This window comes from Monodon monoceros, unplaced genomic scaffold (genome assembly GCF_005190385.1).
Source record: "Monodon monoceros isolate NGI ecotype Baffin Bay Population unplaced genomic scaffold, NGI_Narwhal_1 Super_Scaffold_18, whole genome shotgun sequence".
Lineage (NCBI taxonomy): Eukaryota > Metazoa > Chordata > Mammalia > Artiodactyla > Monodontidae > Monodon > Monodon monoceros.
The window spans coordinates 25,430,864-25,455,427 of NW_021703774.1; the positions used below are offsets into that span (position 1 = coordinate 25,430,864).

At 40.5% G+C, this 24,564-nt stretch overlaps 1 protein-coding gene across 1 annotated transcript in view; it reads right to left on the reverse strand.

Annotated features, from left to right (window-relative positions):
• Positions 1-24,564, reverse strand: part of KIF26B (kinesin family member 26B) — a 490,504-nt gene that overhangs the window by 218,621 nt on the left and 247,319 nt on the right. The gene's annotated exons all lie outside the window — the stretch shown is intronic.

Genomic DNA, 24,564 nt, shown 5'->3' on the forward strand with positions numbered 1-24,564 from the left:
TTTGCAAATATTTTCTCCCATTCAGTAGGTTGCCTTTTCATTTTGTTGATGATTTTCTTTGCTGTGTAGCTTGCATCATCTTGATCTCTACTTTTTCCTTCATTCTTTTATACCGCCCATCAGGTGGTGTAAATATTTCATATTTAGGAGAATTTATTTTATTATGGAATGCTCAAAATATTAGTGTCTAGGTGAATTCTCAGATAATTACAACTGTCCTAGTTCCAAAGCTTCATAAATTACAGTCTTACATCTTTTGAACAAAAACAGTCATTTTAAAACAGAAACAGACTCAGACTTAGACAATGAACTTATGGTTACCAGGGGGAAAGGATGGGGGGAGGGATAGATTGGGAGTTTGTGATTGACATGTACACACTGCTGTATTTAAAATTGATAACCAACGAGGACTTGCTGTATAGCATAAAGAACTCAGCTCAATATTCTGTAATAATCTAAATGGGAAAAGAATCTGAAAAAGAATAGATACATGTATATGTATAACTGAATCACTTTGCTGTACACCTGAAACTAACACAACATGGTTAATCCGCGATACTCCAATATAAAATAAAAAATTTTTAAAAACCAGTCATTTTTACCATTTTAAGCAGAGTGGTACATTGTTGGCCCCAAGACCCCAAGTGACTTTATTATCTAAATGAATGCAAAACTAAAGCTAAAAACTAAAGGGTTAGGTAAGCCTTCTTTTTTTTTTTTTTTTTTTGCGGTACGCGGGCCTCTCACCGCTGTGGCCTCTCCCGTTGCGGAGCACAGGCTCCGGATGCGCAGGCTCAGAGGCCATGGCTCACAGGCCCAGCCGCTCCGCGGCATGTGGGATCCTCCCGGACCGGGGCACGAGCCCGGACTCTCAACCACTACGCCACCAGGGAAGCCCAAGCCTTCTTCTTTAAGTGAACGCCAATAATTTAAGGAACCGGTGAATTTTTAAAGCCTTTATGAGAAAAGGCAATCAAGCATTTAAGTCAAGATCCTCACAATTGTCTGCCTACACATTTGCCTTTCATTCAGTAAACCAAGTAGAGGAAAAATGTTTTCGGTTTAATATCTTTCCCTTCCTTCCTACGGTTGATTTTATTTATTTGTAAATCCCAGCCACAATTTTCCTTTAAATAGCCGTCACTTTAAACGCTCCCTTGAAATAATGTAGGGTTGTAGTCTATTCACCTGATCCTTCCTTCTAACGGGATGACTTATTCTTTTGTTATGTAGAAACAAGAAAAGAAGCGCCTGCTTATTGCACATTTGACCTGTGTACCCATGTGTTGGCCATTTGTTCATTCAGCTGTTACAGGCTCCAGGCAGTGCACATGTCCAAGGTTTTCCATCTAGGAAAAAGCTATTCCCATCAGTCTCCATCAGGAACTCTCACCCTGGGCTTCCCTGGTGGCGCAATGGTTGGGAGTCCGCCTGCCGATGCAGGGGACACGGGTTCGTGCCGCGGTCCGGGAGGATCCCACATGCCGCGGAGCGGCTAGTCCCGTGAGCCGTGGCCGCTGAGCCTGCGCATCCGGAGCCTGTGCTCCGCAACGGGAGAGGCCACAGCAGTGAGAGGCCCGCGTACCGCAAAAAAAAAAAAGAACTCTCACCCTGAGAGGTCCAGAGATGGGCTGAAAGGAGTGCAAAACTCCCCGAAAACATATGCAACATTTTGCCCAGGACCCCAAGAATGTTTAAGTGGTTGATGACCCTAAGGGGTTATGAATATTTATATGTTAAAGGAATCTGTACAAATTTGAAGGAAATTGAACCTAGAAAAAAACTAAAAATCAAGTCTCCAGGTAACTGGGCAGAAAACCCAAAGATGGCTGCTCTGTGGTTCCTTCCCATCCTTTGGTTGATGCAATCTCTCTACCCCCAGTGCCTTTATATGAACCCCAAGCACTAGGCATGGGTGCCCCTGCTGGAGCATCAATGCTACTTTCCCCTCTCATCTGAGTATGAGTCTAGGCTAAGAGGTAACAGCTTCACAGGCAGTTTCCTTAGGTCTCACCTGAGAAACTAAGACAAGAACAGTCCGCAGCCCATAGGATGCTGGAGGGAGAGATGCGGTCCTGCAGGTAACCTGTGGGCCTGGTGCCTGGGTGGCCAGCAGCCCCGTGCACCTGGGCTGGGCTCCCATCTGTCAGCCAGTCCCATCCTCGTGCTCTGCACCATGGCACTGCCCTCTACTCGCCTGGCCCCCTTGACCAGTGAACTGCTTTGGATGTAATTTGCTAAATTTGATATTGGTGTCCTCTCTGGGACACAACTTTGGGTGTTTGTCTTCTCGATACTGGCACCAAAAAAGAAGAACCCTGGGCTGGGCATGTGCATGCATACCCCTGCACACACGTGCACTCACAGGTGGGGGAACTGGACCTGCTTGCCTCTGTGTGGCCCACCATCTCCTGAGGCATGCAGCCACCCCCGTCACCGCTTTAAAGACAACCCAGAGCTGTCTCCGACAGATCAACCGTGTCACATTTGGGACCAGAGACCAGCACACTTTTCTGAATGTGCACTTAGCTCTTGGTGTTTATTTCCTGCTACTGACTTATGCTCCTTTCATCCGACTTGCGTCAGAGAGACAGGAACTGGCAGAAGTTTGAGGAAAGGCTACGAAGGGTGGGGACGGCGTGATTAAGTGCGGTCAGAGGAGGACCTCAGGTCACGTTTTCCTGAGGAGGGGGAGGTAATGATTTTGAAAGCTCTGTGGTACAGCAATAAAACATCACTAATTGAGGAATGAATCATTTAAAAAAATCATTACGGGGAAGCCTTAGGCGACAGACCTCACAGCACAATATCCCCAGGTAGTAAATGAGTAAGATGGATTTGTCTCTGAGGTATATGTACACAGTGGAATCCTACTCCCACCCCCATCCCCAGTTTCCTGTAACAGAGTCACACTACACTCAGAGTACATGACACCGTCCTGGGTCTGCCTCCTCTTCTCTCTTTAATCACGATCCAGACAGACTGTTGGTCCCCAGAGGTGGGCCAATGGTAGCTGCACCACATGAGTGGAGAATGTGCTGGACTCCCAGGTCCCAGAACAGGCCGATCTCAAGTAATTTCTGTAACCGCTGATTGCACAGTCCCAGGAAGTCTGTGAACTTCCTGATGGTGCAAATACCTTCAGCTCAATGACTTTGCTTCTGTTACCTTACTGAGCACTCTAGCCCCCAGCTGCCCATTCCAGCTAGGAAGAAATAAAACCCACCCCAGTACTGAAGTATATATACATGGGACACACAAGATATCATGGGACTCTGAAGGCTTTTGTGGTCTGCCACACCATTGCATGGATACTGACTTTACCGCTACTGAGCTGTGAGATCTGGAAAGTAAGCCTCAGTTGTCTGTTCTATAAGATGGGAGTAATAATCCCTATCTCATGAGATTGGCATGAGGACTGGATATGGTCATGTATGTAACGGGTTGAGTGCAAGGAATAAATAGGAACTGATATGGCTCTTATTGACCTACACTGGCACCCAAATGCTCTGGGTCCTTCTGAAAAGGGTACCATTGGGGAGAATGGGTGGAGGACAGAGGGAGTTTCCTCAGCGTCATGTGACCCATCTCATATCACTTGCTATCCAGTTATCCATTCTGTTCCGTTTATGTGTGTTTGGTATCAAGCCTTATCTCCCCATCCTGGTCATAAGCGTTGGGCAAGAGTTGTCTCTCTATGTCCCCCAGAGCCTGTCTCAGTAGATGTGACTCATTAGTTTATTCACATTGATTCTTTCACAGGAGGCACTGGGTAAAGGTTGACACTGTGGGTACACGGTGAATACACAGTGAAGATGCTACCGAAGGTCCACGGCCATGACCATCACCTCCTCTCGGCCCTTCAAAGCAGGAGTCCATTGCTGGCTTTGATGTACTGGCTGAAATACTCCATAATGTAAAATATGCCTAGTCTATATGTTTTAAGAAGTTACCACAAAACTTGACTTTAAAACATTTTGGAGATTAACTTAAAAAAAATATTATCTAGGGAAAAGCATAAGCATGTCTGTGTAAGAGCATTCTTTCAGTATGTCTTGAAGCCGTTCCATTTGCTCAGATTTTGATGTAACTCCATTCTCAATGGTTTTCCTGAGGAATATGGTAGATTCCGTGGAGTTCTGCAAAATTCTTCCACCACTACCAGTTAAAATCTCCTGTCTTCAAGACACCTAAAATCAAATTCCTGAGGCAATAGCGCAATCACATGAATATCTGCATTCCATCTCCACTGATACCTCGTCCTCTTCTGGAAAGAGCTCCACTTGGAGCACCACTCCCGTGGCCAACATGACCGAGACCGCGGATGCAAGTGGAAGATGGAACACGGAGCCCTCTGCTTCCCTGAGGACCACTGGGAAGTGTCCCCGGGAGGCTCCCATCAGCTCTCGTCAAGGCTCAAGCAGCTCGAGGTAATGGGAATGAAAGATGGGTATTAATTTCTTTCCTCCTCAGCGAGCTTCTCTCAACAAATTACCACTGGCCATTGTCGACGGAGCGCTAGCCTTGCAGAACACATTATTAGCCAATCTGATTGGTTATAAGATGGCGAAAACTGAGCTGACTCTGAGAAAGCAGAAGCGAAGAGTCAGTCCAGATTTTAGCACACCACCCCTCAGCAATCCAGGCTTCTAACGGGTCCCCAAACGTTGCCTGAAAATTGAGGTGAGAATACATTTTCCTGAATGTCTGCTTAGCCATGACAGGGAAGATAGCTATTGGACGCTTCGTGTCCTCAGTGAATGGACAGGCTCTTGGTTTCCATTCAGATTCTTTAATGAGAATGAAAGGAACTAGACCCTAGAACTGCAGGGTTGGGTCTTCAGCTCTCCCAGGCAGAGCACTGCTTTCCTTGGGTTCCCACCAACCTTGCTCCTCTCTGCAAGGGCTCTTCTGGGATATTTGACGTCGGTCACTTTGTCTGCAAGATTTGTTTGCATGTCTGCCTCCCCCTCTTCTCAGAAGCAGGGGCCTGCTTCCGCCTTCTCCATCTTTGTATCTTCTGCTCTGAGTGCAGAAGTTTTCAAGAAAAGTCTGTTGAATGGACTTGGGCCATTATGGCCAAAAAAACTCTGAATGGGTGGCATCATTTGAGAGCTGTGCGTATGCTCCCACATGGACGCCATGGCGCCATGCCCCCTGCCGCTGGAAGAAAAGGCAGGCTGTCCATTTCTTTTACAAAATATACTTTCTGCCTTTCTTTTACAAAATATAGACCTTTTCCTCACAACTTTCCTTTACCGAATGACTTTTCAAGAGCTTTCCTACACTGGAATTCTCTGAAGGCTTTTTCTTTCTACTCTTTCTGCAAAGAGCTAAGTGGTAAATATTTTAAGTTATATGATTTCTGTCCAACTGCTTTAAGAAAACTCTGAAGATAACTCTGGAGAGAATTAATTCTGGGGCATTCCTTATCTTCCTCATTCTACCATAGGTCACAGGCAGAAAAAAGAATTAGCAGGAGGGGGAGAGACCCTGAATCGTAGATTTTCCACGACGCTGCAACCTGGATCACAAATCCAGATTTCAGAGGTTTTCATCCTTTTATGTGCTGTAATAGAGCACAGGAACGCAGCCCCAGATCTGCAGGATTGGGTTTTATCTCTCTCTCACATCTCTTTTGGGCTTTGCTGCTTTCTTTAGTTCTCTTACAGTTCAGGTGACCCCAAAGTACCCAGTCATTCTTTTATCGACTCAGTCAGTCCTGAGGTCCCTTATGGCAAGGACGTATTCACTTCTGTATTTCACCCCATCCTCCTGGGAATGACAGCGCCTCGCATATAGAGGATGTGCCACGCACGCAGTGGAGTAGGTGTCACTGCCCTCTTAAGGAAAGTATAAGGCATGTGGCTTTGTGGACTCTCAGTATATTCCAAAGTAGATAAGGCTGAACACAAGTAAGATAACATAAACCTGGAACTCCAACCACTGCTCTGAGGGCAGCTTAGAAAGATTCAAAAAAATAGCTGGGTAGGGATGGAAGAGGAGTTAGAAACCCAATCTGAAAACAACGAAACCAAAAGAGGGGTGGTAAGTGGACAGCTGGACTTAACCAGAAACATAACCAAGGAACCCACTTCGTCTTGTGTTTTTCCAGCACACACGATGGAGATAATGGGCTGTTTGCAAACAAAATGCAGAAAGTGGAAACGCTCAACCTAAAGCTATAATTAGTTTGTCAGCGCTGTGTGTCTATGATGTGTGTACAAAGAGAAACGCACCCCTGCTGCGTCTTCCACCGCTGCCTTCTCTTCCCAAAACGGGCTTGAACAGTAACAGGCAAATGGAAGGCAGGCTTCAGCCAGCCATTCTGTAAGCCTGACTCATGCCACGGTCCTATCAACTGAGCTCTAAGGCCACGAATAGTTTCATAATCAGCTGTTCCAAACACCGATGGAAGCAATAACCCCAGGAAAATTATAGCGTAGGGAGATTTAATTCCATGCCCTTATTTGTAGGCGAAGGACGCTAACATCTCTTCTAACTGGGCTCACGTCATATTTGATGAATATTCAAACGTGATTGTACCAGTGGCATTTTCTCTGAAAATTGCAGCTATTACTCATTAGTAAATGAGGGGCCTCGGGCAAAGAATCTGGTCAGAAGACCGAGGTACCATGTTACCATCAGATGTAACATATTAATCCTGAAATATGGCACTCAGAATGGGGATTAAAGTGCTGCAATTAAAATTTACATGATTATATCCATTACTACTCCTAAAAAAATTATTTGACCTTTCTATTGAGAGCTGTCTACCCTAGACTAAAAGAAGCTGAAAGCACATGAAGATATAGCTTTATACCTTTCCACACAGGTGGAGAGAGAGAGACACTGAACAGAGACGGCATGGCCAGCACGATGCACCCACAGCCTGGGATTTAGCCTGCAATCAGTCACTGATCCGTGGACCTTGAACAAATTAAGCAACGATTCTATTTCTTCTTCCCAATCTGCAGACAGTAATACTCTAGTAAGGTTGCTCCCTTCTTCAGAGGTTTCCTGTCAGCTAATAGCTGATGTCTTTGTACCAGTGAAGCGTAAACATGAGGTGAGGATTAAATGTGTTGAATCACATAAAAACCCCTAGAACATTTCCTGGCCCACGGTAAGTACTCAAAAAATATTTACTGGTGCTATTTATGTAAATGTCCATGGGGAAGACTCAAGCATTTATATAATACCTTAAAAACATGAAAAATAATTTTCTAGTTTCTAGAAAAGAAGGAGATGCACCTACCTATGACTCAGCAATTCCACTGCTACCCTAGAGAAACTCACAAGTGGACACAACCAACAACATTCGTTGAAGCAACATTTGCAAGCGCAAAATACTGGAATGACCACCAATGGGAGAGTGGATAAATAAGCTGTGAAATTTCCATATGATAGAATAGTGTTAAAATGTTTGATACAGCCACTATGGAGAACAGTATGGAGGTTCCTCAAAAAACCAAAAATAGAACTACCATATGATCCAGCAATTCCACTCCTGGGCATATACCCTGAGAAAACCATAATTCAAAAAGATACATGTATCCCAAAGTTCATTTGCAGCACTATTTACAATAGCCAGGACATGGAAGCAACCCAAGTGTCCACTGACAGATGAATGGATAAAGAAGATGTGGTACATATCTATAATAGAATATTACTCAGCCATAAAAAGGAATGAAATTGAGTTATTTGTAGTGAGGTGGATGGACCTAGAGTCTGTCATACAGAGTAAAGTAAGTCAGAAAGAGAAAAACAAATACTGTATATTAACGTATATATGTGGAATCTAGAAAAATGATATAGATGAACTTATTTGCAAAGCAGAAATAGAGACACAGACATAGAGAACAAACGTATGGATAGCAAGGGGGGAAGGGGGGATGGGATGGATTGGGAGATTGGGATTGACATATATACAGTACTATGTATAAAACAGATAACTAATGAGAATAGACTGTATAGCACAGGGAACCCTACTCAGTGGTCTCTGGTGACTTAAATGGGAAGGAAATCCAAGGAAGAGGGGATATATGTATACGTGTGGCTGATTCACTTTGCTGTATAGCAGAAACTAACACAACACTGTAAAGCAACTATACTCCAATAAAATAAATAAATAAATAAATAAATAAATAAATAAATAAAATGTTCGTATCCCCAAAACATAATATCGAATGAGAAAAGAAATGCTGCAATAGGAAACTTACAGTATGATCCATTTATAAAAGGGTTAAAAATGTAAAACAATCTTTCATATGCTTACAGATACATGCCTGTGTCATAAAAGTATAAAGCATGTGCTCAAATAAAAAAGTACCATATTCAGAATATTTGGCAAGAATAGCTACCTCTGGAGAAGAAGAGGAATGATATAGAAGAAGGGAATACAGGTGGCTTCAACTATTCTGTGATGTTTGACTTCTTTTAAAAAATAATCAGGGAAAAAATGATAAAACCCTATTTGGTAAAAGTCTTTCTTATATCATTCTGTTAACACTTTACATTCATAAAATATTGTTTAATTGGAAAAAATTCTGAGCTCTACTTTTGTTTTGATTTGTAAAATTTGTTCTCTCTGATGTTCTGCTAGCCTGAGGTCATATATATGAATATAGTTTATTTTTCTCTTCCACCTTTCTTTTCTGGGCCAATCCATTTTAAAAGAATAAGTTCCTTATGATAACTCCTAACAGACTAAAAATTCTCATTTTAGCTTTACTAACCAACATTGTACATCAACAACATATTTAGATAATGAATCATTCTCTCATTAAAAAGAATTTATGTAGCCCCTTGTATAGATAGCTCTGTTCCAGGTACAAAGGTTGAGAAATGAAAACAGGGTTAATTATAAAAGGATAGCAGCTATTGTAGCTTCATTAAAATTAAAATATTTTGGTAACTTAGTGCATACTTCACAATAATAGAATTTTAGAGTTCTTTAAAATCACTAAGAAACACCCAAACACCCTAATGGAAGGACGAATGAAAAACACAGAAAAATTTTAGCAGAAGAATTTAAATGGCTGATGAAGACATGAAAAACATTCAACTAAAGAAGCAATAAAATGAACAAAATTTAAAATGAGATATCATTTTAAGCTATCAAATTGGCAAAGGTAATATTCAATATTGGGTAGGTTCAGGAAAATGGGCACTTAGTACGTACTGCCAGTGGGTAGTTTGGCATTATGTATCAAGGGCCTTAAAAATATGGATACACTTTGACCCAGTGATTCTCCTGCTAGGATTATATACTAAGGAAATAAAAGAAGATGTGCACAAAGATTTACGTGCAAGGGTATTCGTTAAAGCATCATCTATCATAGCAAAACAACTAAACATGTAACAATAAGGTATTCATTAAATAAAATATTACCCACATGATATAATAATTTTCAGTCATCATACATATTTTCATATATTTTTCAATTTATATTAAATGACATGGACAAATGTTCAAGAGATAATGTTAGTGGAGAAAGGATACAATACCGCATATACGCATGAATCCAATTCTGCAAAATAACTGCATGCATTGGAGAAAGACTGGAAGAAACACTCTAAAAAGCCACTAGTGATTTTCTCTGGCTCCTGAGATCATGGGTATCTTCTTGCTTTATAACCTTTTTATAATCTTTTTCAAATATTTTTCAATGGGCCTATTTTATAATTAGCCTAAAACACAAACAATCAGATAATTACAGAAATTGAGACCTAGAAAGGACCTTCATTTTTATAGATGGGGAGACAGTGGCCGTACGGGCTCCTGGCCTGGGCAGCCATGTCCTGTGGGAGCCCCGGGGAAGAGTAGCAAGGCCTCTGCTGGGCCCCAGTGGTCCTGCCAGAATAGAACTGCCAGACACCATGAACGAGCGTGCTGGGCAATGCTCATACTCTCTCACTTCTGGAATATTTATCCACTTGTATGCAGTTGGGCTTATCACAATGATTGGGAAAAGGTAGCTAAATAGATATTTTATTTCTCTTGATGTCACCACCTTAAGGATTTGCTTTATAATACAAGCTGCAACTGAAAATAGAAAGTAACATAGTATAGTTTTTTAAAAGTAACTGATGTTTCAGAAGTTCAGAAATACTTAAAATCAATTAAAATCAAGCAAAGGGTGATGGCAAGAGATTGGAGATCAATGCAAATACGGTACTCAGCCAGCTTCGAGCAGACCCACAGAGTCCAGTGAGGAGGGGGCAGAGGGCTCCCTAGCAGGAGGGTGATGAACAAGTATTTAATGTTTAGGTGCTTTAAAAAACCTTACTCACAACATCTAGTGCTTATTTCACCTTGAACTCAAACATTTGTCCCAAGTAAGTTTGTTATAATCTGAAGTTGAGACTCTAGTTTTACAGAGTGGATATGAGATATCTAGGCATTTATCCATGTTGGAAAACAAAACCCAGATTGAGAGTTATTTTCATTTAAAGAGAGTTCCCACAATTCTTACAATAGAAAGGAGATTAAAAAGGAGAAAGAAAAAAAGACTGTTGAGGGGTGGGGCAACCTTCTCTTCTAGGGCTGGTGGCTCCCCTGATAGAAAACTAGGGCAGTTTCTAGGGCAGATCAGATCCTTTCCATTGAAGCCTCGTCAATAGTTTTCTCAATGTTTGCCTGAAGCAGGGGCTTGCTGACAAAGTGCATTGTATGAAGCCTCCCAATGGAAGGTATCAAAGGAAAATACCAAGTTTTGTTCAGCCAGGGCTTTCCTGATCTGTTATTGATGCCTCTGAGCACCTCAGAAGGAGACAAAGGGAAGAAAACCTGATGTACCAAAATGCACTTTTTTTCCCATTCACATAACAAGGCGTACAGAGAGAAGCATGAATGCATTCGGAAGGGGCTGGTAAGGCCAAAACTGAGCCATATTTTATTTCCACCCGTCTTCAGATTTACCTCCCTGAATGCTCCAAGACACAGACACGAGAACCACTTAGAAGAAAAGTAAGAAGCCAGTCTCAAATGCTGCGGAACTGCTTGAATGAAGCCAGGCTAATTAATGTAGAGGCTGTAAGGTTGCCGCAAGAAGTACAAAAGGGAAAGATAAGAGACTGGACTCTGTAAAGTGCAGCAAAACAACTCCCTTCTTCTCTCATACAACTTCCAGGAGCTCAAAAACGAGGCCCAGGATCTTGTTGTTAAAGCCGAAATTTCTAACTAGTTGAGTCGGCTGAATCCTCCAAATCAGCAAATTGGCCTTCCTCCAGCTCACATCCTTCACACCGGTGCAAGTTTCAGCTCCCTCACAGGGTACCACATTCAGCCCAGAGCTTACTCGAGTCTGCCCATCCTAAAACCTCAGTTGGGTTTGTGGCCCATGTGCTTACACATAATGAGGCTATTCACTGTAATTTTGATTTACACAACTTCAGAGTGATACCATTTCCACATGGAAGTATACTGAGGTTGTTGCTATGTCAGTACTTAGAAGTAAAGCAATCAACACTTTTAACTTAATAGGCATAATTATTCCAACTTCTTCCAAAGTCTTTGGGCCTCAGTTTCATCACTGGTAAACTGAGGACTTGTTAGCATCTCAAGTTTCCCCCTACAGTTTCTGATTCTGATATGAGACAAGGTAGAATGCAGGTCAAGAAGCATTAAACAAGACAAATGACGCTGTAGCACTGAAAGCCACAATGCACAACAAAAGTACAACGTTTATGAATTCTTTTGCATCAAATACATGGCAACCACTTTCAAAAAACAACACTGCATGAGCTGCAAGGAGAAACAGACAGAAACACACTAATAATAGGAGCCTTTAGCCCAAGACTGGGATTAGGGTGAGGTGAGTGAGGCACTTTCCTCAGACGCACCATTATAGGGAGTGCCCAAAACTCAGGAACCGAAATAAAAAATATTTTAATGCAATATTTTAAAAAATAAAAATTAATGCATACAACCTATAATAAATAAAATTTGAAATTTTAAAATAAAGATAGGAGCAGTATTACTGAGTTTTCCTTTCGGAGCCCCAGGCTCCAATATAACTTAGCATGACACTGGCACTACTTTAACCTGCCACTCTTGGTCCAAAGATAATTCAAGAGGACAAAAAATTAAGTAAGGCTGTAGGAGACCTAAACAATATGATCAGTAAGATAAATCTCTGGTGTACTGGGAAAACTGTATATCCACATGCAAAAGAATGTATTTGGACCTCTATTTCATACCATAAACAAAAATTAACTCAAAATGGATAAACAACCTAAATATAAGAGCTAAAACCATAAAACTCTTAGGAGAAAGCATAGACGTAAATCTTCATGATGTAGGATTTGACAATGGATTCTTAGCTATTAACACAAAAAGCATGAGCAACAAAAGAAAAATACACTGTATGTCACCAAAATTAAAAGCTTTTGCATCATAGACCCTATCAAGAAAGTGAAAAAACAATATATACACTGAGAGAAAATATTTGTAAATCATGTATCTGATAATATCCAGATGATATAAAGAATTCGTACAATTCAACAACAAAAGACAATGAAAAATGAGCAAAGGGGCCTTCCCTGGTGGGGCAGTGGTTAAGAATCCACCTGCCAATGCAGGGGACATGGGTTTGATCTCTGGTCCGGGAAGATTCCACATGCCGCAGAGCAACTAGGTCCATGTGCCACAACTACTGAGCCTGAGCTCTAGAGCCCGTGAGCCACAACTACTGAAGCCGTGTGCCCTAGAGCCCGTGCTCCACAACAAGAGAAACCACCGCAGTAAGAAGCCTGCACACTGCAGTGAAGACCCAATGCAGCCAAAAAAAAAAAAAAGAAAGAAAGAAAAAAAGAATGAGCAAAGGATGGGACCTCCCTGGTGGTCCAGTGGTAGAGAATCCGCCTTACAATGCAGGGGACGCAGGTTCGATCCCTGGTCAAGGAACCAAGATCCCACATGTCACAGGGCAACTAAGGCTGCATACCACAACTACTGAGCCCTCGTGCCTCAACAAGAGAGCCCTTGTGTCACAAACTACAGAGCCCACATGCCCCGGAGCCTGCACACCACAGCTAGAGAGAGAAAGCCCACACGCCACAACTAGAGAGAAGCCCGCGTGCTGCAAAGAAAGATCCCACGTGCCTCAACGAAGATCCCACGTGCCGTAACTAAGACCTGACGCAGCCAAAAATAAATTAAACAAATAATAAATAAATCTTTTAAAAATGAGCAGAGGATTTGAATAAACATTGACAATGTTTATGGACAATATGTATGGACAATATGCATATGAAGAGAAGCTCAACATCACTAGTGGTTAGAGAAATGCAAATCAAAACCACAATGAGATACCACTTTATACCTACTTTATACCACTTTATACCTACTATACTAGTTATCATTTTTAAAACAAAGAAACAAAATGGAAAATAATGTTGGTAAAGATGTGGAGAAATTAGAATCCTTATGCTTTGCTAGTGGGAATTTGAAATGATGCAGCCTCTGTAGAAGATATTTGGACAATTCCTCAAAAAGCTAAACATAGAATTACCATATAAGCCAGCAATTCCACTCCTAGGTATATACCCAAAAGAAGTGAAAACAGGGACTCAAACAGCTACTTGTTCACTAATGTTCATTGTAGCATTATTTACAGTAGCCAAAAGGTGGAAACAGCTAAGTGTCTGTGAACAGATGAATGGATAAACAGAATGTGGTATATACATATAACAGAATATTTTTTGACCATAAAAAGGAATGAAGTTCTGATATATGCTACAACTTGGGTGGACCTTGAAAACAGTACGCTAAGTGAAAGAAACCAGACACTAAAGGACAAATACTGAATGATTTCACTTATATGAAATATCTAGAATAGGTAAATTCATAGAGATAGAAAGTAGAATAGAGGTTACTATGAGTTGGTGGTGGGGTTGAGGGATAGAGAGTTATTGCTTAATGGGTATAGAGTTTCTGTTGGGAGGTGATGAAAAAGTTTTGGAAACAAACAGTAATGATAGTTGTACAATATTGCAAATGTAATTAATGCCACTACATTATGCATTTAAAAATAGTTTAAATGGCAGATTTTATGTTTTATATTTATTCCAAAATAACTTTATTAAAAAATAGATAATAAAGACACAGATGTAGAGAATGGACTTGAGGATAAAGGGAGGGGGAAGGGTAAGCTAAGTCGAAGTGAGAGAGTGGTGTTGACGTATATACACCACCAAATGTAAAACAGATAGCTAGTGGGAAGCAGCCACAAAGCACAGGGAGATCAGCTCCTGCACTGTGACCACCTAGAGGGGTGGGGTAGGGAGGGTGGGAGGGAGATGTAAGAGGGAGGGGATATGGGGATATGGATACATACAGCTGATTCACATTGCTATAGAACAGCAACTAACACAACAATGTCAAGCAATTATACTCCAATAAAGATGTTAAAAAATAAAGATATATTTTCTTTATATATATCATACTTAGCACTCAAAAAATAAGGACTACACCCGTCTCATATGCAATTCATAAAACTTGACTGTATCTTAACTCATAAAGAAAACTTAAATAAGTTTCATAAAGTAGAAATAATAAAAACATTATCTGAACATAATGCAATAAAACCAGAAATAAACAAAATAATAAAACCTTTTAAGTTTCATTAGGTCCCATTTTTTATTTTTATTTCCATTTCTCTAGGAGGTGGGTCAAAAAGGATCTTGCTGTGATTTATGTCATAGAGTGTTCTTCCTATGTTTTCCTCTAAGAGTTTTATAGTGACTGGCTTTACATTTAGGACTCTAATCCATTTTGAGTTTATTTTTGTGTATGGTGTTAGGGAGTGATCTAATTTCATTCTTTTACATGTAGCTGTCCAGTTTTCCCAGCACTACTTATTGAAGAGACTGTACTTTCTCCATTGTATATCCTTGCCTTCTTTGTCATAGATCAGTCGACCAGAGGTGCGTGGGTTTGCCACTGGGGTTTCTACGCTGTTCCATTGATCTATAGTTCTGTTTTTGTGCCAGTACCATACTGTCTTGATTACTGTAGCTTTGTAGTATAGTCTGAAGTCAGGAAGCCTGATTCCTCCAGCTCCGTTTTCCTTTCTCAAGATTGTTTTGGCTATTTGGGGCCTTTCATGTTTCCATACAAATTGTGAAATTTTTGTTCTAGTTCTGTGAAAAATGCCAGTGGTAGTTTCATAGGGATTGCACTGAATCTGTAGATTGCATTGGGGAGTATAGTCATTTTCACAATGTTGATTCTTCCAATCCAAGATCACGGTATATCTCTCCATCTGTTGGTATCATCTTTAATTTCTTTCAACAGTGTCTTATAGTTTTCTGCATACAGATCTTTTGTTTCCTTAGGTAGATTTATTCCTAGGTATTTTATTCTTTCTGTTGCAGTGGTAAATGGGAGTGTTTCCTTAATTTCATTTTCAGATTTTTCATCATTAGTGTATAGGAATGCAAGAGATTTCTGGGCATTAATTTTGTATCCTGTTACTTTACCAAATTCATTGATTAGCTCTAGTAGTTTTCTGGTAGCATCTTTAGGATTCTCTATGTATAGTATCATGTCATCTGCAAACAGTGACAGCTTTATTTCTTCTTTTCTGATTTGGATTCTTTTTATTTTTCTTCTCTGACTGCTGTGGCTAAAACTTCCAAATTAATGTTGAATAATAGTGGTAAGAGTGGGCAAACTTGTCTTGTTCCTGATCTTAGTGGAAATGGTTTCAGTTTTTCACCATTGAGGATGATGTTGGCTGTGGGTTTGTCATATATGGCCTTTATTATGTTGAGGTAAGTTCCCTCTATGCCTACTTTCTGGAGGTTTTTTTATCATAAATGGGTGTTGAATTTTGTCAAAAGCTTTTTCTGCATCTATTGAAATGGTCATATGGTTTTTCTCCTTCAATTTGTTAATATGGTGTATCACATCGATTGATTTGCATATATTGAAGAATCCATGCATTCCTGGGATAAACCCCACTTGATCATGGTGTATGATCCTTTAAATGTGCTGTTGGATTCTGTTTGCTAGTATTTTGTTGAGGATTTTTGCATCTACGTTCAACAGTGATATTGGCCTGTAGTTTTCTTTCTTTGTGACATCTTTGTCTGGTTTTGGAATTAGGGTGATGGTGGCCTCGTAGAATGAGTTTGGGAGTGTTCCTCCCTCTGCTATATTTTGGGAGAGTTTGAGAAGGATAGGTATTAGCTTTTCTCTAAATGTTTGAGAGAATTCGCCTGTGAAGCCATCTGGTCCTGGGCTTTTGTTTGTTGGAAGGTTTTTAATCACAGTTTCAATTTCAGTGCTTGTGATTGGTCTGCTTATATTTTCTATTTCTTCCTGGTTTGGTCTCAGAAGGTTGTGCTTTTCTAAGAATTTGTCCATTTCTTCCAGGTTGTCCATTTTATTGGCATACAGTTGCTTGTAGTAATCACTCATGATCCTTTGTATTTCTGCCGTGTCAGTTGTTACTTCTCCTCTTTCGTTTCTAATTTGTTGATTTGAGTCTTATCCCTTTTCTTCTGGATGAGTCTGGCTAATGGTTTATCAATTTTGTTTATCTTCTCAAAGAACCAGCTTTTAGTTTTACTGATGTTTGCTATTGTTTCCTTCATTTCTTTTTCATTTATTTCTGATCTGAATTTTATGATTTCTTTCCTTTTGCTAACTTTGGGGTTTTTTGTTCTTCTTTCTCTAATTGCTTTAGGTATAAGGTTAGGTTGTTTATTTGAGATATTTCTTGTTTCTTAAGTAGGATTGTATTGCTATAAACTTCCCTCTTAGAACTGCTTTTGCTGCATCCCATAGGTTTTGGGTCGTCGTGTTTTCATTGTCATTTGTTTCTAGGTATTTTTTGATTTCCTCTTTGATTTCCTCAGTGATCTCTTGGTTATTAAGTAGTGTGTTGTTTAGCCTCCATGTGTTTGTATTTTTTACAGATTTTTTCCTGTAACTGATATCTAGTCTCATAGCATTGTGTTCGGAAAAGATACTTGATACAATTTCAATTTTCTTCAATGTACCAAGGCTTGATTTGTGACCCAAGATATGATCTATCCTGGAGAATGTTCCATGAGCACTTGAGAAGAAAGTGTATTCTGTTATTTTTGGATGGAATGTCCTATAAATATCCTTTTTGACCCACCTCCTAAAGAAATGGAAATAAAAACAAAAATAATCAAATGGGACCTAATGAAACTTCAAAGCTTTTGCACAGCAAAGGAAACCATAAACAAGACCAAAAGACAACCCTCAGAATGGGAGAAAATATTTGCAAATGAAGCAATGGACAAAGGATTAATCTCCAAAATATACAAGCAGCTCATGCAGCTCAATATCAAAAAAACAAACCACCCAATCCAAAAATGGGCAGAAGACCTAAAAAGACATTTCTCCAAAGAAGATATAGATTGCCAACAAACACATGAAGGAATGCGCAACATCATTAATCATTAGAGAAATGCAAATCAAAACTACATTGAGATATCACCTCACACTGGTCAGAATGGCCATCATCAAAAAATCTACAAACAACAGATGCTGGAGAGGGTGTGGAGAAAAGGGAACCCTCTTGCACTGTTGGTGGGAATGTAAACTGATACAGCCATTATGGAGAACAGTATGGAGTTTCCTTAAAAAACTACAAATAGAACTACCATATGACCCAGCAATCCCACTACTGGGCATATACCCTGAGAAAACCATAATTCAAAAAGAGCCATGTACCTAAATGTTCATTGCAGCTCTATTTACAATAGCCAGCAGATGGAGAAAACCTAAGTGTCCATGATCGGATGAATGGATAAAGAAGATGTGGCACATATATACAATGGAATATTACTCAGCCATAAAAAGAAACGAAATTGAGTTATTTGTAGTGAGGTGGATGGACCTAGAGTCTGTCATACAGAGTGAAGTAAGTCAGAAAGAGAAAGACAAATACCGTATGCTAACAATATATATGGAATCTAAGGGAAAAAAATGTCATGAAGAACCTAGGGGTAAGACGGGAATAAAGACACAGGCCTACTAGAGAATGGACTTGAGGATATGGGGAGGGGGAAGGGTAAGCTGTGACAAAGTGAGAGAGTGGCATGGACATATATACACTACTGAATGTAAAATAGATAGCTAGTGGGAAGCAGCCGCATAGCACAGGGAGATTAGCTCGCTGCTTTGTGACCACTTAGAGGGGTGGGATAGTGAGGGTGGGAGGGAGGGAGATGCAAGAGGGAGGGGATATGGGGATATATGTATAGCTGATTCACTTTGTTATAAAGCAGAAACTAACACACCATTGTAAAGCAATTATACTCCAATAAAGATTTAAAAAAAATAAAACCAAAAGGCTCTTCCAGTGGAAATATTTAAAATCTATATTAAATCATTCTCAGGTAAGAGAGGAAATACAAACCAAAATTGCAGAATTTCTAAAACAGAGTGTTAATAAAACACTACATATCAGTCTATAAAATACCATTAAAGCTGTCATGAGTGGAAAATTCATAGCCTAAATATTTATATCAATAAAAACAAATGCATTAAATTCCCAATTCCAACAACAAAGTAACTGAAAGAAAGCAGAAGGAAAGAAATAATAAGATTAAAAACAGAAAACAATGAGGTAGCAAACAGAAAAACACTAGAACCAATAAAAAAAAAATACAGCAAGCAGCTGGTTCTTTGAAAAACAGAAAAATAAACTTTTCCCTGTAGTAGATCTAATGGCAATGGACAGAGTGAATTAGTTCCCATGGTGGAGACATAACTCCAAACAGTCTAAATCTAGCAAGAAATTACTTAGAAGTTCACTATGTATCTTAAAAATTCATCCAAATTTCATATTGTGTTCCATAATGCATCTCTTTGTGTTTAACAGTTAAAAAGTTGGTCTCCCCCAACCTCCAAGATTTCAAGGAAAACTAATGCCCCCAGGAAGATGTGCCATATACCCAACAGCTTCTCAGAGACTCTGGCACATCACTCTCTATGCCTGGGTGTTCAGGTACCTCAGTTTGAGAAGATCCCTTCAGTATTCACACTCTTTCATTCTAAATCCTACCACAGAATACACCTACACAAGAGGTATAACACCACTGGTCTCCTCGTTTTCTCAAAAGATTGTCACAATGAAGTGAATTTTTTTAAAAAACATTTTAAAAAATAAATTTATTTATTTTTGGCTGCGTTGGGTCTTTGTTGTTGCGCGTTGGCTTTCTCTAGTTGCGGCGAGCGGGGGCTACTCTTCGTTGTGCTGTGTGGGCTTCTCATTGCGGTGGCTTCTCTCGTTGTGGAGCACAGGCTCTAGGCGTACGGGCTTCGGTAGTTGTGGCGCACGGGCTTAGTTGCTCCACGGCATGTGGGCTCTTCCCGGACCAGGGCTCGAACCGATGTCCCCTGCATTGGCAGGCGGATTCTCAACCACTGCACCACCAGGGAAGCCCCATGAAGTGAATTTTTTTTTAAGCAAAGCACAGAAATCAAACAGTAGCAGAGATGGAACAATAATTCACCAGCCATTATTGTTCTCAGAGCCACTGGACCCACTGGAGAGTGCCATAAACTTTATTGAAAGGACCACACAGAAAAGGATTAGATCATTTTCTTATATAGTTAACACGACTCCTTTCTCCCTGTAGCATTAAAAGTGACTGAAGGTGACTCATTTCCTCTTTTCAGAACACCTGGAGCAACAGTGAAAATCCTTTCAGAGAAGCATGGTGCTATTCCTCCCAGTCTTCACGTTCAAATTCTAATCCCAGGCAACTAACATGGGTAGCAAGCAAGCTCCTTTAGCCCTGTAAACTCAGTGATTTGGGAGGAGCCACCCTGTTGCTTCCAAGCTAGACAGAGAAAGCAATTTGTGGATGGAAAAACAAAGTCAACGGAGAGGAGTGAGAGAAAATGGCCACCAAAAATACCAGCTGGAGGAAACAGTTGATTGCTGGAAGGGGTTCAATGGAAGGAGAGCAAGGAAACCCACCACATTCTGCCTAGACATACACCAACCACATTTTATGTTGCAATGCTGCTGCTGCCCAAGGCAAAGTACATGTACAATCCCTATTGATACATTTTTCTCTCCTATCAATAAATGGCACATCCATCATGTATGGACACACCTCACATGTATAAGAATGAAAAATGCTTACACAAGAAAAAGTAGATTCCATGTATGGTAAACCTACTTGCAATGAATCCATTAGCAGAAAGCATTGACAATAATTGCATAAGATATCAAGTAGACTATAAAAAGATTAAAAAGCGTCTATGGTAGAGGCATATCTTTGAGACAAATTGTCATTTGAAATTTACGTCTTTGTCTTTTGTTGGATAAACCCCTCCCCCAGCAGTAAAGTATCAAGAATATTTTACCTCTCTATTCAACCAAGTGTTTCAAAGCAATCTTAATTACAAAATTACATAATTCAGTCTAAAATGGAAAAGTCATTATAATTTCTGTCTCCTGTTTTGTCAAAAGTAAAGAGCTTGAGGCTAGTCAGGTGTTTAGTGAATGCACTTCCCAGCTTGTAGTAAGTTATCTGATAAACAGTACAAAGTGGAAATGTATGTCAGCCATAGAAAGGGCGATAAAAATGGAGCTTTTACGGCACATTGAATCATGGGAATTAGGTCTGCGATGAAAACACAGCCCCTCCTGCTCCAGCTACAATGGAAGTGATTACTGGACACTTGATAAACAAATGTTACTCAAAGGCAAGTGATCTAAAACCTCCTCCAAAAACAGTTATTGAGAAAATTTCCTCTGTGGTGTATCCAGCTTGGTTTTTGACTCAGGCTTGCAAACTGCTCTCACTGATTTTTAGGAACATCTTGGCTCTTTTCACCCCAATCACTTCCATATGACAACAATCCACGGGGTTGCAGAGCTCAATGAAAGCAAAATCCTTGATGTGGATGGCATCTGCAGGCTCCAGCATCCTTCTGTTATCGTGATGGACTGTCTGTTGTATTCATTTTGGTTCAAAAATCCACATGATGTTATCCTGAACTTGCAGACCCAAAACAGCAACATGGGATCAATCCTCAAGTACAGGTGTGCTAAACTGAACAGTCTCCTCGCTCCAGGCATTGAAGGTTTTTTACTCTGAGAATATGCATATATTTTGTATTACTTTAAGGGTTTAATAGCTGCTGTGTGCTTCTGGCTTTAAAACCCACAAAGCTAGCCAAAGCCTAGCAGACCTCACTATCTGGAATCCATAGATGTTCAATAATATATTTTTCAATGTATGGAGAACATGAAGTTATTAAAATGCAAGGTAGCTCTGGGAATGCAAGAGAGGATTCAACACTTTATAGGTTGTGATGTCAGTTCTGAATCTGAATGATAGCTATCTGTCTGCACACCAAGCTGAGAAGAGCCCTGGGCTGTTTCTGTAACTGAGAGAACTCCCAGGTCTCCTCCAGGCTTCTAAGCATTGGCCAGCCCTCCAGAAGATCTATACTAATTCCTTCTTTCTGAGATTAGTCCTTATTAAGAGTTATGATCTATCCTCCCAGTACTAAGCATATTCTTATTCACTTAGTAGATACTCAAAACGAAAGATAAGTTGGGCAGAATGAATTAAAACATCAGGAATGTTCCAGGGCTGGAACATTCGCCATGAGGTCCTTGCCCTGATCAGTATCAACTGACCTTGAGGAGAGGAGACCAAAGCACAGCGGCAGCATGGAATTTACTAGCAATGCACCAGCTCCAGAGGAGCCAGCCTGATCCACCCCACATGCCGTAAGGTGAAGGGGCAAATAAAACAGAGCTGAGAGCTGCAACTGCAGAGCATATTACCAACCAATCAATCAATCAGATTATATCCTAGAATCTGTTAGCGTTCACGGTACACGTATCTTTATGAAAGAGACCAGAGGTGTAGTCAGAAACTGTACCCCCAAATATGAAAGAAAATGAAATTTACTTCCCAAATAATGGAATTTCCTTTTCTCCTCCAGAACCCAGTCAATGTCTGTGGGAACTCCCTAGTGATAGCAGTAATGATCTGTCTTTGCGTAAAATGGCAGGGGCTAGAGTTCCACGTGGATGTTTTGTAAACTGGAAGACAGCAGGATTTGCAGTTGTATCAGATACCGCCTCCATGAGATAAACCATTCACATAAGAGTTAACTGCTTTATAATAGGCTTTTTGGTTATTCTTTAAATTACTCTTAGTCACTTTTTGTGTTCCTCTAATTAAACTCTAGAAGCTCCAGACTTACCAAAAGGAGGTGGCCTTGGGGGATAAAAATCCACCTCGGAGGCAAGAGGCTGGGATCCCAGGCCTGATTCTTTTCTGAGCCTGCTCTAGGCCTAGTTGTCCACATGGCCACTCTGTTTCCAGGGCTGCAGATGTCTGGGACTAAATCACAGCTCCTTATACTTTTCTTAACTAGCACTATAAAATTTAGCTGGGCTCCTTCTATAGAAGCAGACAAACCCAGTGTTTATCTTATTGTTTTTTTTCTGAGAAAAGGGAATGTCATGAGGGCCAACGAAATTGTAGTAGTCAGCATTGCTCAAATTAGCTCAGTCCCTGGCACTCGTGTCAAGAGTAAGTTTGCATGTTCATAGCAGCACTATTTATAATAGCCAAGACATGGAAACAACCTAAATGTCCATCGACAGACAAATGGATAAGATGTGGTTTGTATATACAATGGAATATTACTCAGCCATAAACAAAAGAATGAAATAATGCCATTTCCCGCAATATGGATAGACCTAGAGATTATCATATTAAGTGAATTAAGTCAGAAAGAGAAAGACAAATACCATGTGTATCACTTATATGTGGAATCTAAAATATGATACAAATGAACTTATTTACAAGACAGAAACAGACTCATAGACATAGAAAACAAATTTATGGTTACCAAAGGGGAAAAGAGGTGGGGAAGGGATAAATTAGGAGTTTGGTGTTAGCAGATACAAACCACTATGTATAAAATAGATACAACAACAAGGTCCTACTGTATAGCACAGGGAACTATATTCAGTATCCTATAATAAATCATAACGGAAAAGAATATGAAAAAGAATATACGTATAAAACTGAATCACTTTACCGTACACCAGAAACTGACACGACATTGTAAATCAACAATACTTCAATTTTAAAAAGTTTTTTTAAAGACTAATTTTGCAAGAAATAAGGGAGGAGGCCTACTAGAATCGCAACGCTGGGGGCCCTGTGCCTGGAGGAATGGGGTCCTGGGAGCAGTGGGGTGGTGGCAGCAGTGCCAGGTGTCCACAGCAGTCCTGCAGCAGAGGCTATAATTATGGTCACCAGGGAGAATGCAAGGTATACTCTGGGACCAGCAGGGCTGTGCTTCCAAAGAGCCTTCTGGATGGACCCTTAAGTATAAACTATTTCATGACCTTTCTTCCTTCTTATTATGGAAAATTTCAAACATATACACAAATAGAACAGTCTGTGTTGCAACCCAGTTTCAACAATTATCAACTCATTGCCAATCTTACTCCATGTATACCCCCCTCCCCCCAACACTTCTCTCTTCTTCTGCATTATTGTAACATTTCATCTGTAAATATTTCAGTATATGTCTCTAAAGAATAGGTACACTTAAAAAATTGTAATTCCATTATCATCATAAAACATTTTCATTCATTACCTGTTTCAGTGCTCACCCATGCCCCTTTGACGGTTCTCCCCACGCTGGGGTTGCCAGGAAGACTAGGCTTACATAATAAGAGAAGCATGGTTCCACTGCAGTCCCTGATTACCACGCTTGGATTTCACCCTCTGTGCCCTCAAACAGCCCAAAAAGGAGGAAGATTCGTTCGTGTCTCTGCTCAGTCACAGCTTTAAAACCATAATGTACTTGGCGTCTAGAGTCCTCGATGCCGACGTTTGTGACAGATACAAAGAGAGCTAAGGACAGAACCAGATTCTGCTATAAACTACATCAGGATTTGGTGTTCCTGTGCAGCTGGAACACATGTGGGGAACCCTCATACCCCAAAACAAAGAGTTGACATTTCTTTTAAATGGAAGAAATCTGTTTTCATTTAAAATATCATCGCTATGGGTTCACATACTATATAATTTTTTTTTCACATGCAGCTATTGGTTTTGAAGAAAGACACACATGGGTCTGGAATCTGCACTTCAAGTCACAGCATGGTTTCAGATGGGGAGGTTCTCTGTCTTGGGCACCCCCGACTTTTTATTTTCCTTTTCCATTTTCCCACCTCCTAAGAGAACACGGAAGTTTACTTAGGAACAACTTCCCTTCACTCCCAAGAGATCTGCCTTGTCCAGATGAACTATATCATCCAACATGAAGTAACCCAACGTTCTGTTCCGCGCTGACTCGGGTTGAAAGTGGCTCACTGATCAAAGACCTGTGAACGCAGTGATAGAAAAAACACCGTTCCCAGAATTTAGGAAAATCGACACTCTTTCTTGTGGAGCTAGAGCTGAGGGTGTTGCTTGAAAACACCGGGGGTCCCTGATTCATCTCCCTGCTGTCTTCCTATCTCATCAGTGTCCTCTTCTGCCAGCTGGGTGTGACAAAGGGCAGGTGCAGGCGACAAG